This window comes from Lissotriton helveticus, chromosome 1_1 (genome assembly GCF_964261635.1).
Source record: "Lissotriton helveticus chromosome 1_1, aLisHel1.1, whole genome shotgun sequence".
NCBI classification, from domain to species: Eukaryota; Metazoa; Chordata; class Amphibia; order Caudata; family Salamandridae; genus Lissotriton; species Lissotriton helveticus.
This window is the reverse complement of record NC_136057.1, coordinates 713,280,784-713,294,565: the sequence shown is the minus strand read 5'-3', so window position 1 is coordinate 713,294,565 and position 13,782 is coordinate 713,280,784. Positions and strand designations below refer to the sequence as shown.

Sequence of the window (13,782 nt, the reverse complement as noted above, 5' to 3'; positions counted from 1 at the left end):
CCATAGAAGCTGCTATAACCAAGCACTAGTGGGTTGACTACTTCGCGAAGGCGTATAATGTTGATGGAAACACTGCCCCCAATAGAATGTCTAGGGAAAATGCTAATAAACCTGAACACATGTACCACAAGCTTAGGTTTACATTGGAGGAGGTAACTTGTGCGCTTGACGCAAGCCTAGGGGGGAAGGCCCCGGGTCCGGATGGGGTCCCCATAGATCTCTTTAAATCCAATGATGAACTATGGGGCCTAATCAATACCCAGGTTTTGAACGCCATCTACATTGCCCCCTTTCCTTCTACATGGGTGGAATGCACCATTGTTCCAAATTTTAAGACAGGGGACCGCCAAGACCCAAAGTGCTATAGAGCCATTTCTTTATTTGATGCTCTGACTAAAGCAGCTGGTCGCATAATACTGGAACGGTTAGGTGACTGGGCCGAGGAAAACACTATACTCGCCGACATACAATATGGTTTCCGGGCAGGTCTGGGGACAGTGGAGCAGAGTCTAAACTTATCTATCTTACTGGGAAAGTACATGAGAGTGAAAAAAGGCAGACTATTCTTGGCGTTTGTCGATCTTACTGCTGCCTTTGACTCTGTAAGACATGAGGACTTATGGGCTATTCTTGAACAGCTATGGGTAGATATACACATAATCCACTTCCTCACACGCCTATATTGTGATGCTAAGGCGCAAGTTCGTTTTGCCCCAGACGGAGAAAGTACGGCCCCTTTTCCTATTAGGAAAGGAGTCGGGCAAGGGTGTGTCCTGGCTCCTTTCCTTCTTAACCTTTATATCAATGGTTTATGTAAAGCATTTACTAAGGATAATAATGACTTTCCACAAATAGCTGGCCGACCCTTTCCTGCCCTTCTTTATGAAGATGATGCAGTTTTAATGTCCCGTACGCCAATAGGTCTGCAACCAGTTTTAAATAGTTCGGTCAAGTTTATGGGACATTTGGATCTCAGGGTGAATATCTCTAAAACTTACATCATGAGATGTGGGCCTGGGAGCCATATATGTAGGGACATGTTCCTGGAGGGCAAGAGCACTACTACTGTACTGTATATATAAAATCTCTTAATAAAATACTTTGAAATTAAAAAAAAGAAAATAGATCACACTACTAGCGTTGCCTATCTAGGAATTCTGTTTGAGCATACTGATTCTTGGACACGAGCCATTACTGCCAAAAAACTCGAAATGGCTAGGACTACATCGTCAGAACAAAAAGGAGCTGTGCCGTTCCTCAGAAGGAGAAAGGTTTTAGTCACACTATGTAGGTGTCGCTGGTCTTAGTAAGATCACAGTTGGGCATCCATTTTGTTGGATGTAATGCCCTCACACACCCTTGCAGGTGTCATGCTTCATCATCTGGGCTGCTCCTCGTTGGGTCGGCGGTGCAATACCCAACGGGCTCACCTCTAGGAGGGGCTCTTTACCGGAGATCTTTTTCCAACAGCCGTTTGGTGAAGTGCGGGTGTGGGGCCAGGGCTGTGTAGACTTGAGAGTGAGTTAAAATAAGGCTGAGAGTACCTATAAGAAAATCCTTTTATTCTGGGGTTCTCCTGTCTTAATTAAAATGTGTGATAACCAGCACTTGGCGGAAGTTGATTTTCCTGTTTCAGTGCTGGTTACTATTTATAGTGGTCAACATGTTTCTCGCATCTGTGTTAGTTCACTAGCGATTCTTCAGGACCTTAAAAACTATTAATTTTAATTTGTCTACACTAGAGGACCTAAGTAAGTGTCCAGTAGGTTGGTTTAGGTATCACAAGAAGAAAAGTGCTAATTGTGTTCAACGGTCTGTGATGGCCTGGATCTTCCTGTAGTGGTGAGAAAAAAGCACATAAAAACAGGTGTAGGTTTCCAGACCACAGTAAATTGTGACTTGCATACATTTCTCCCGGACACGCTAGATAAAGTGCGACTAGCTTGTGCAGTGCTTAAAAAGTGATTAAAAACATATTGGCTAGAAATCCTCAGTGAGCAAGTCGTGTTCTGCATGCCCCTGTGGATACTGAAGCGTAGCAATTAGTGGTAAAAAGGAGGTATTGGACTCACCTATTCTGCAAAAGACCAAGGCATCAACTGTACCCGGCGGTCTGCACAATGGTTGAGGTTTCCATCAAGTTTTTGGCTGTATGCAAAGTGATTCATTTGTCAAGTAAATTGGGGTTTAATCTGGATTATCATAGATCAATCTGGCTGCATAGGTTCCTAGTTATTACTTCCATAACTACCTGTTCATCATTTTCCTCGTTTGTCTCGAGGATTCTATGGGTGTTAATATAGATTAGCCAACTCTTTGCGATGGTCATAATGGCCGTATTGCTAACGCTTTATCTTCTGTAATCTCAATCAACCGCCCTCAAGGGATAATGTTGCAACGTGTGTAAAGTAAAACTCGACGGTGTATACACGTCTCTCTGTGTTAGCAGCCGTGGCTAGAGTAGGTTGTTTGTATCTTTCTTCTACCTGTAACGGTTATTTTGGTTGTATTGTTGCAGCTTAGTTTTCTAAAGTTAAAACCGACCGTCCTCAAGGGATATTATCACAAGGTGTGCGAGTAAACCTAGGCGGTGTTTGTACATTCCTCAATAGTGATCACGGTGGTCATAGTGGGTTGCCTGTGCCTTGTATGAGCTTTCTCTTGCCCCTGATTAAGTGCAAAGCGCCGAAATAATCCTTTGCTCAGTTCCCGTGTTTAGTATCCCATCAATCTGGGTGGGAACTCTATGGTGGTATATACAGGTTATGTCGCTGAGCATCAAAAATCAAAGATATACAGGGGAGGTGAGGCACCGGAAAAGCAAAGCAAAGCAATGCATCGGTTCCTTACTCCACAGGGGAGATGATGCGTTGGTTCCTTACTGCCAGGGGAGGTGATGCATTAGTTTGTTAATGCTAGGAAGGGGAGATGATGTGTTGGTTCCTTACTGATAGGGGCGATGATGCGTCGGTTCGTTACTGGAAGTGGAGGTGATTCATCGGTTTTCAGACACGCGGCCTTGGTTTCTTACTGTGGTGTTGATAAAGTTTCGGCGCCAAGGGATGATACATTGAAGATGCAACAGCGGCGTAGCAGGTGCTGGGTCGATTTCTTAGCCACAAAGAGGGTGCTGCGTACATTCTACAGCCCCCAACCAGGTGCTGCTTCGGAGTCGGAGCGTGTGTTACGGACGTTGGTAACACAGTGCTCAGGACTCACGCTGTGGCGATTTTTCTGATGCACTGCAACAGCGAGTTTAAACCTGCACTGAAAGCCATGGTCGATGCACTGATCGGGAACCGCACTTCGGTTCAGGCAGCAGCAATGCATTGATGTTGTGCAGCAATGTGTTGAGAAAAAAGGCGCTGAGTCTGAGAGTCAATGCTTGGATTTTCTCTTTAGAGCACCAGGCTACACTTCCAAGAGCTCAGGAACTGGATTTGGCACCCGTTGGCAAGTCAAACTCTCAGCAGAAGAGTCCAGGTACTGGTAGGTGAAAATTTTGATGGCCCTTAGACTTCTTAACAAGAGGCAAGCACGCACAAGCCCTTGGAGAACCATGGAAGCAGGATGAAGAAAACAAAGTCCAGTCCTCTCACTTTCAGGACAGAAGCAGCACTTGTGAATTCAGAGACTCCAAACTACAAATCTCTATCTGCTCCCAATGGGAAATTACTTTTTAAAAGATATTACAAGGCAATTCCTATGTTACCCTATTGGAAAAACAGTCCTTGCAATAGTGAAAAAACGAGATTAGCAGTATTTAGGACATGTAAAACACACGTCCTACCTTTTAAATACACTGCACCCTGCCCTTGAGGCCTCCTTGGGCCTACCTTATGGGTGGCGTCTTTGTAATTAAAGTGAAGGTTTGGGCTTGATAAGTGGGTGCACTTGCCAGTTTGAAATGGAATTTTAAACTTGCACATGCAGATGTTGCAGTTGCAGGTCTGAGACATATTTGCAGGGCTACTCTTGTGGGTGGGCCTATGAGTGTTGCAGGTCCAATAGTAGCATTTGATTTACATGTGCTGGGCACACCTGGTGCACTTTATTAGGGACTTACTAGTAAATCAAATATGTCAATCATGGATATACCAATCACCAATACATTGTAGAGAGAGCATATGCACTTTAGCATTGGTTAGCAGTGGTAAAGTGGCCAAAGTCCTGAAACCAAAAAACCAGGTCTGAAAAAATCGTAGGAAGAAAGCAAAATGTTTAGGGATAACCCTTCAAAAAGGGCCAGGTCCAACAGCTAACTTCACTAGCTTTCCTCACCTGTCACCACCATGCAAGTCATGGTGCTTCAGGGGAGGCAAATCACACAATGGTCATCACCAAAAGAGAGAAAACTCCTTGTACCCTTGTACTTTGGGCTCTTACTTTTTTGGTTCTGCAATAACTAGGAGATTGTACTTCCAGAGCTAAATGCTTTGAAGACTGGGCACATCCTACAACAAAGAATCAATGCCTCTAATAGAAGAACCACATTGGAGACTCAATCAAAGGCATGGAGATTCCCATCAGACAAGCAGGGATCTCTAACTCTGGCAGGTGGTCCTACGCCAGGGAAGTAGTGTCCTTTTGCCTCCACTGCTGTAGTGGGCACACGGGCCTCCCATAGGCCCTCCACTGAGTTTCAGGATTCCATACATTGGCCACTAAGTGTAGCAATCCTGCCCTTGAGTTTTAAATCGGCCTTCAATATGTTCTTTGTTTGTAACAAATCATGGCCTCATTTCTAAGCCTACCAGCAAGGGTGGCAATTGCTGTCAATGGTGACAGTATTTGTTTGTAATAGTCAGCTCCAGCGAACAGGGAAGTGAAATGACACTGCCATCACATTTCATACAGATAAAAAGACTATTGGCTAAAGATAAACAGAAGACAGAGATGTGAAACTTCTGCACACTTTATCATCATGCTCAGTTATTCAATAAAGGTTTTTAAGTAAAGCACCAAAAGAAAAATTATCTAGTCCACGATCAGATAGTGTTAGTGGTTACAACTTACAGAACTTTGGACTCTATTGATTCACAGTAGAATGCCTCAAAAGCAAAATCTCTACATTTAAAGGTTGAAACTGGACTCCGCCTGGCTTCTGCTGAAAGCATCCTTAGTTTTAACCTACAGATAACTATACAAGCGTGGCTTAAGCAAGGCATATGCAGAGGAGGTTAAGAGGGCCCTTGTTTCCAGCGAGGATGTAAGGCAGTTTCTTGTCTCGAGAACAAAGGGGTAGCTCACCTTTCCTTTTGCTGAAAGTCAAGAGAAGTATATAAAAATCCACTCTTGCCGTGACAGGGAGTCTGGATTTATGAAATGAGAAACAACATTTTGTTTTTTTAAGGCTGGTACAAGTCGACTCTAAAGTTGCCCTACCTGCCCACATAACATAATTCATCTGACCTGCCTCTGCCAAGATATTGCTGTTCCAATAGGTCAGGAAATGAAATAACCATGCAGTAGGTGAGCAGCACACTCGCTGACTTATCATGTAATGTAAACTAATGAGTGACCATCTACACCTAAAAGAGATGCAGAGTAAACAGAATGTCTCATCCCACTTTATTTATTAAAGCATATCGTGTGCTTAATTTGAGCCGGTGGATTCAGGTGCTAGGCACCGGCACTTAATTGTCAACACCAGCGCTTGTGACTGTCTGCCACAAGGTGGCGGTGTCAGTCTAATTTGGAGAAGACCACAACAACAGTTAATTATTAATTCAATACACATAAAAAATCACGATTCTCTTTTGCCCAAGCCATTTTACACCATTGGTGACCTAAAATAGTGCTGGGGTGCCATGGTTGGTAGTTGTGTTATTACTATCATTGGCAGCATGACAGGGGAAATTGTATTACAAGCTGCAGTGGCCTCCTGACAAGAGCCCTGGCACTTTAAAAATTTTTTTTTAACAAAATAAACACAGAGGCTATCGGTAACAAACCTAGATCTTTGCCTTTTACCAAGATCCAGGGTAGTAGTAATAATATTTAATAATAAAAAGGTCAACTTTGCTAGACAGTGTCCAGCTTCTATGCACACATATGACAACCCCAAGAGTGACTAAACAGGCAAATAATATTAAGACATTAATCCTCGATTGGCACTATCCAATACGTTAAACCTTCAAGAGAATTAAACTGCCAATAAAAAAATACACCACTCTTGAAGACCTGTTAGACCAGCAGACCCTCTAGGATGTGGTACAAGCAATAAAGAGGCTGTTAATTGATTATGGCTTAACCTGCCTCCTAGACCCACAATACATTTGTTGTCTTTAATTAGTATAAATATTGCTAGGAGAAAAAGAGTGTAATGTTTTGAATGAATTCCTAGCTGATTATTTATCTCTTCTTAATGAATTCTAATAGAGTAGACACAACACTGCCCATTTAACAAAATCTGTACTATGAACTCTGCTATAAGCCTATAGTGTCTATATTGGCTGTCCCTCTTTGGAGCTGTTGCTAAAACCATCGCTTTATCTCTAACCATTAAAGTAACCTTAATTGACTGTTCTGGGTCAGAATTCCATACCGTCGATGGTTAGTAGAATGTTTGCCCCTGTGGCTCTTTTGGCATTCTGGTAAAGTCTGCTGAAGAGAAAAATAAGTGCTGATCCCCAGAAATGAGTATTGATGGCAATCACCCGCTCAAATTAAGTACTGATGTCCTTCCCAGTGACTATGATTTTAGCTACTAATGTGCATCTGAGCCAACAGCACTTTATTTGAGTCATACTTGGGATCCTTCAATTGCCATTTCCCTGCTGTATGTTGTCTTTTGGTCAGACCACAAAATCATTCATTTCTCAATCATGAGTGTACAACAACACATTGTGAATTCACACAACATAATCTGCGGAGTTTGGGTTACTTAGCCTCTTTGTCCTTAGTCTTAGCTCTGTCACCTTCTTCTCCTGCTGCTACCAAAAGACAATGCAAACCTTTAAATTCTCCTTGGCCCATGTGTGAGTAACTCAACCATTCCATATTTTTTCTTTACACTATGGGACCTCTAGTACTGTTTATATTAATGTAAAATCAGTACTATATATCCCAGAATGCAAAGCAAAAAACCTGGACTGGATGAGCTACTCCTATGGACCAGCAAATCTTGGGAACCCTGCAGAATCGTAACAAGCTTGTCTTTTAAAAACGAAGGCACTAGAAACGAAGGCCAACAGTCATAGAATAAGTTGTGTATTAACCCCTCCCATGCTCATGACGAGCCCAGCTCGTCATGAGCCACGGTGGCCGTGTGCTCATGACGCGCTGAGCTCGTCATAACGGCCGCAACGCTCGCACGCAGGGCTAATTCCCCCGCTGTGCTGAGCGTTCTAAAGAAAGAGGTGTGGCCGTGACGAGCTCAGCTCATCATGAGCACACGACCATCGTGGCTGAGCTCGTCATGAGCACCGGGGCGCTGTGCGTGCCACCCGCCCCCAAGCACAGCAGGGGAATTAGCCCTGCAGGCAAGGGGTTAAGCAAAGTACTTTAAACTGCACTCCACATGTGATTGCCAAACAATTCAACTGTCTAAGCATTGGGGAAGCAGGGTCACATTCCTGCCTCAGCTACAGCACTCTAGACATGTTTCCATAACAACAAGTTAGGGAGCCGCTGATACATGTTTCTAAGATCCAGGTGACAGCAGGTTATTGCTGTCAGTGCTAAGGTGGGAGCCATAGAAGACAAGCATATCTTCATAGTACACATCGGTGATAAAAACAGTAAAAGGATATGACCATCAATTGGAACATCAAGAGGAGACTGGTGAGAAGCTTAATGCTGAAATTGTTCACTTCCCTCACAGGTTTGATGCATGTATTCAAACAGTGGAACCTGAGGGGTCTGTCTAACTCTCCCACCATCATGATTTTTATCTTGCAGTGCAATTTTTGCCCATCGTCTTGCTTCTCTCGAATATTATAGAATTAGCTCAAAAAAACATATCCACCCCAATTGTATGGACATTAAAGGTATTTTTTGGCATATTTGAGGAAAAGGAGTCCCTTCAAAGCATGAAATAACACCAAGATTGAATAAGAGTTCAGAGTCTGACAAAGTAAAATTTCTTTACAGTGAGGAAGTAACATCAAAGCCAGCCTCTGCCTCAGAATGTCTTGTATAGAAAGGAGAACAGTTGCTGAAAGATACTGCAATCAGCTGCATCAAGCAGCAATTCCATCATTTGCAAACCGCACACTTGACTCTGCCACCATCCCTTCAATGTTTCCAAACGTATCCCTAAATTCAAGTCAGCACAATCTCTTAATGATAGTGTTGCACTTACAAATTTGTCCATTCTTTTCGCAGTAGAAATGCTCATTGAATTGTTTTTGCAAAATGCACATACAGTTTGAGGTGGAGAAAAGAACACCCTAAGTTCAAAATATGAGAGAGTAATGCTATGAATATGGCCCCTGATGGAATAACAGATCCAAACTTGAGCACCAGTGAAACTCTAGACTCCCCCTGAACTCATTAATAAAATGCTGTTATGAGCATGGCCAATCACTTGAAATTATTTTCAAATAACTGTAGAATTAACTAAATGCAGCTTTATTAAGTCAATAATTAGGGAGGGGAACTCAGTGACGGTGATACTCAGCTGAATAGCCAAATCATTAATGAGGGGATTTGTAGGATCACTCTCCTGAGCAGGGGTGATTATCCAGTACACCGACTTCGAACGCCTGTGCCCATCAGAATAGAGCCCCAATTAAACAGATAATAAATTTGCTCACCATGATATGTGCCTACAACTCGCAGTTATTTCAGAAACAAGTGCCTACAAGTGAGTTCAGGCATGCCTCAGTACTGTTGCTCCTTCACAGGTCTCGTGTCCGAGGGAGAACATAAGAGAACGTGAACATTATCTCATAATTCATGAATCCTTTGTTGATGCCCAGAGGATGCTACCAAGAGAGAAAGTGTTGCAAAAGTATATCGAGCACAAGGAATAAGTAACATTCTATCTTCTTTAGAGGTGGTCTCAGCTGCAGTAATTTTCAAAGAGGTACAACTGCTTGGAAGTGCAGTTTACTACGAAAAGCACAAACACTAACCCCTGTGCAGTGCATGTTTCACCCATCCAAGTGTGAACATTGAAAAATAGGTAAAGGTAAAGTGTCCATGAATCCCTAAGAGTGGGGTTTAAGATCAAAGGAGAACAAAGTAGGTAAGATGCAATCTCAACAGTTATTGCAGAATCTCAATGTGGGAGAACGACCACATGTATTTTCCTCTGAGTAAGAAGAGTACGGCACGACAACAGACCTGGTTGTGGGTAGTATATCAATTATTGAACTAGGATGACTATTTGTTGCACAGTTCATGTGAGGGGGTATCTCTCTGGTTAAGCACATAGAGTTATTCATTTCACTAACCATTTTAAAAAGAGTTTGAGAGGAATTGAAAACTTCAAGAATGCTTTTTCCCTTCGTAAATAATAGTCGTTTGATGTGTATGATTTTTGTAATGTCAAGTAGGAATCTAAAAGCTTGTAACTGAGAAGGAGCATAGTTAATGCTCCATTTACTCTCTGCCTGTCACACTCTAAATCCTCCCACCCCAAGTTCAGGCATGAAGCAAAGATAATAAGATTTATTTTTTGCAAAGGATATTTACATTTCATGGCACTTATCATGAACAAAGGGGCCTCTGGACCAGACTATTGACTCTCCTTGCCCAACTGCAACATCTTCAAAACTAGCTGCATCTTTCACAAAGCCATCCCAACCAGTACCCTCACTTATCTTGCAGACAAACTCTTCATCTCTGTTGGCTCTCGGCACACCCACAGCCAGGACACGGCTAAGAAGTGTAAAGCAGTAAAAAGCAAGACAGCTGTACTATTACATTCATGCACCGAGGATCTGAAATTGAATCTAGAACCCGTGGGTGACCAATGACCCGCAGCGCCCAATGGGCGTGTATCGCAAGGGTTGGGTGCTCATGGGAGGTTGGGGCAGTGGTCAGACCCCTGTGCCTAATCCCAGGCCACACATAGCAAAGGAGAAATTATGTTATAAAACATAGAAATCCACTGAAAACAACAAAGGATAAAGTGGCATACTTAGAAATTGTAGTAACGTAGAATTTCACTGAAAAAAGACTAAGCTTTAAGGGACTTTATAGAAAACCACTGACATTCATGAGTTATTGTTATCTGAATGAACTGTAACTCATTCCCTAAAGTAACTATAAATCATGCTCTCGCCATGCACTGCTAGTTACCTCACATATTACATCACTCATGACATGTTCTATGACATCATTGATACCATCCCTGCAATATCTGCAATTACATCACTGATGACAACACTGAGCATGGCGGGGGATCGAGTGTTAGTTAGTTTAGGGCACACATTTTAGTTACTTCAAACAACTACAACTGGTGAATTTTAGTGTTTTTTTTTAGTTTAAAATGGTATATTTGAACTGACATTTTCACTTAACTATAATGCTCCTTCCACCTTTTGCTTTTTCAGTGTATATATTCAATTGCAATAGAGCAGTAACATGAAGCCTGTTGATATATTACTATAGTTTTGCAAATGCAGAGTACAAAGAGAGGCAAAAGTGAAAAAAAAAGTTTGAGTAATTCTTTTACTTGTTCGTGCCCTGCCTGTTCCAAGTCATCTACATAGCCAGATATCAGAAGGTCTTGTAGGTGTTACTGTATAATTTAGAACAATGGGGCTATTGGCCATATTGAGTTCTAATGGCGTGATCAGGGCAATCAGGAAGAGGCCCCTAGGAGATAGGAAGGACGGGAAAACTCCTTAAGTAATGCTCATAAATTCTTAATAATGTTATTGCCAAGAAATTATTTTTGGAAGTAAAAATGTTTCTTCATGTTACTGCATGTGCGTTAACATGCTTAATATACTTTAATGTGTTTTTAAAATGTATAATGTGAACAGATCTTCAAAGGCAGTGGATGTGTGGGGCAAGACTAGAAGCCAAGTAAGATGAATACTGAGTAGGTAAAAAAAAATAGCTTCCCTGGCTTCTCTATGCAAATCCGTCCGAGAGAAACATACTTTTTATGTTATTTTAAGTCTCCCTGTAATTTAATCATCCAGAAATGGAGCAGAGAAAATAATGACATTCCATCTGTTTTTTTGCTGATATTACTTTCAATCCTTGTCCTTGATTTATGTTTACCTTTAAAACATGCATTACGTGGGTCCCTACTGACTTTTCATTATGGGATTTAATCCTAAAATCAGTGTCAGTTGGCAGGTACTGGGGGGGGGGGGGGGCTGGGGAGGGTAGCAGAGGACACAGCAACAAAAAATGATAATACATAAAATAAACATACCCTTCTTTCTTGCAGCACGACGTACTCCTCCCTCTGGTGTTCTACAGGAAGTTCCAGGTGCAGGAAACTGCACTACCCAATCCTGGCACTGCTCTCACTGCATGAAAGCAGCACCAGGATTGCGAAAAGCAGGCTCTCCCAGCGTACCTGATGCACTGGAGGCCTGTGCTTTCTCTAACCCAGCTGTCTAAGACAGCTAGGCTAGACAACTTTAAAATGTGCAAGTCTAGCTGGCCGTCTTAAGATCGCTGGCCAAAGAGACATCCGCATTTTAAAGCACCCTGCTCCCTGTTGCTGGCACTTGGCAGCACTGACCCGCCCCATCCTGACACTTGGTCCTGGATGGGTTACTGAAAAATAAAATGGGGATAAATAAACTTTATTACCATTGTATTATTCAGCTCTGGGGCGTGTGGGGTGACACCCCTAATAACTGTCAATCTGTCCAAATATTGTTATTTTAATTATCTTTTTTGTGAAAAAATGTATAGTATTGATTGCATTGCTGCACTTACTTTAAAACAACAACTTGTTCTCTTTTTGATAGAACTAATACAGTCATGGTGTATGGCTTCTCAGTAGTTGTTTTCCTGGATTTTGTGTTGAACACTTTTGTTGTACTTATGACTTTACCATTGAAGGATATATATATATATATATATATATATATATATATATATATATATATATATATATATATATATATATATATATATATATATATATATATATACGTATATATATATATATACGTATATATATATATATGTATATATATATATATATATGGAGATTGTGTGATACCTTGGTTTTTGTCCTGAGAGCGTGCTTTACGAACTTTGATAAAGAAAGCAAATATATATATATATATATATATATATATATATATATATATATATATATATATATATATATATATATATATATATATATATTATTGCTCCCAGCTTGGTGTCATCGTGCAAGGTGCACTCAAGTAGAGGTGAAGAGCTCCAATAAACAGGTAAAAAGGCGCCAGCCGGCTGTTCCCTTTTCACAGTCCTGCTAACATCGTAGCCTTACGCGTTTTGAATACTTTCTTCCTCAGAGACTGATGGTGAAGGGAAGCAACGTACAGTATCCAACCACAGTCACTTTTCTAGCTTAGAAAAGGGAACAGCCAGCTGGTGCCTTTTTACCTGTTTATTGGAGCTGAGGCTTGGAGCTCTTCACCTCTCCTTGAGTGCACCTCGCACGACGACACCAAGCTGGGAGCAGTAATATATATATATATATATATATATATATATGTGGAGTGACTTTCTCTACGACAGGCAAACTTGTGGAGTTTGTATTTAGCGGCTGGCCTGAGGAGGAAGTCCCGATGTTGAATCCCTGCAAGTCTGTCAACCGGCGGATATGCGAAAGGCACAGGTGCCGTTGTTGGAAAAATTCAAGCTGTTTTATCGAACATTTTCTAAGTGCCCCGATCCACAGTGATGGTATGAATTTATTTTGAGTGTTAGCAGCAGGCAACTCACTGAAGTAATACAGTCGACACCACAAGTACCAGAAGGCCATTTGTTTGGCCACGCCCACTAAGGCAAGGTATTTTGAGTTATAAAGGGTGCCGCCAAAATCGCTCTGCTGCTACATTCAAGTCCAAAGCCCCTGTATATGTATATATATATATACATATGCATATATATATATATATATATGTATATGTTTTGAATGACATTTCTTGTCAATGACATCCTAATAAATTGATGCTGTTTTTTCATCCGTAAAATTGCCTAAATTGGCCTCTTTTCAACACCTTTTATGTGCTTCTGAACAATCACGACTTCACTATAGCTCTAAACTGAAGGGAAACTTTACGGGTTACCTTTTGACATTCTTCTGGCACTGCTCACTGGTGTAAACACCCCAGTATTTTCAACAGCGGTAGCTCCTCCACTATGGCTGAGGAGAGTTGCCCCACTGCTCTCCGAGCGGTTCAAAATGGAAACAAAAAATGATAGCACAATGTTATTACCATTTTATCTTTCCTACTGCCGTGGCTCAGTTTCATGCTGGGTGGAGGTAGCCAGAGCAATGGGGAGGAGTGGTGACACTTTCTAACTTGACAAGATGGTTTCGCTGGCTTTCTTGGCCCAAACATGCGCCCTTTGCATGTTGTCCCCTGGCTGTATTGTACATCTTTGGTGGAAAACATGAATTTAAATATGTAAAAGGTGTTCCCCATGGGGTAAGTGTAGCCCGTGACTTCCACAACAATACTATCAAAACAGTGATAGAGTATACCCCTTACAAGAGTCGGTTTTCAATAATGTGTTTAGTGCATTGGTCCTAGAGAACATGCACAGGTTCCCAGTCCCTGTCTAGCGCCAAACCACGACACTCAGATCAATCACAATGCTGCTGTAATGGTGACAGCAGCTTTGTGATTGGTCTAGGGA

General features: G+C 41.7%; 1 protein-coding gene across 3 annotated transcripts in view; it reads left to right on the top strand.

Moving 5' to 3' along the window:
- SYT1 (synaptotagmin 1) overlaps positions 1-13,782 on the top strand; it is a 1,132,258-nt gene that overhangs the window by 169,604 nt on the left and 948,872 nt on the right. The gene's annotated exons all lie outside the window — the stretch shown is intronic.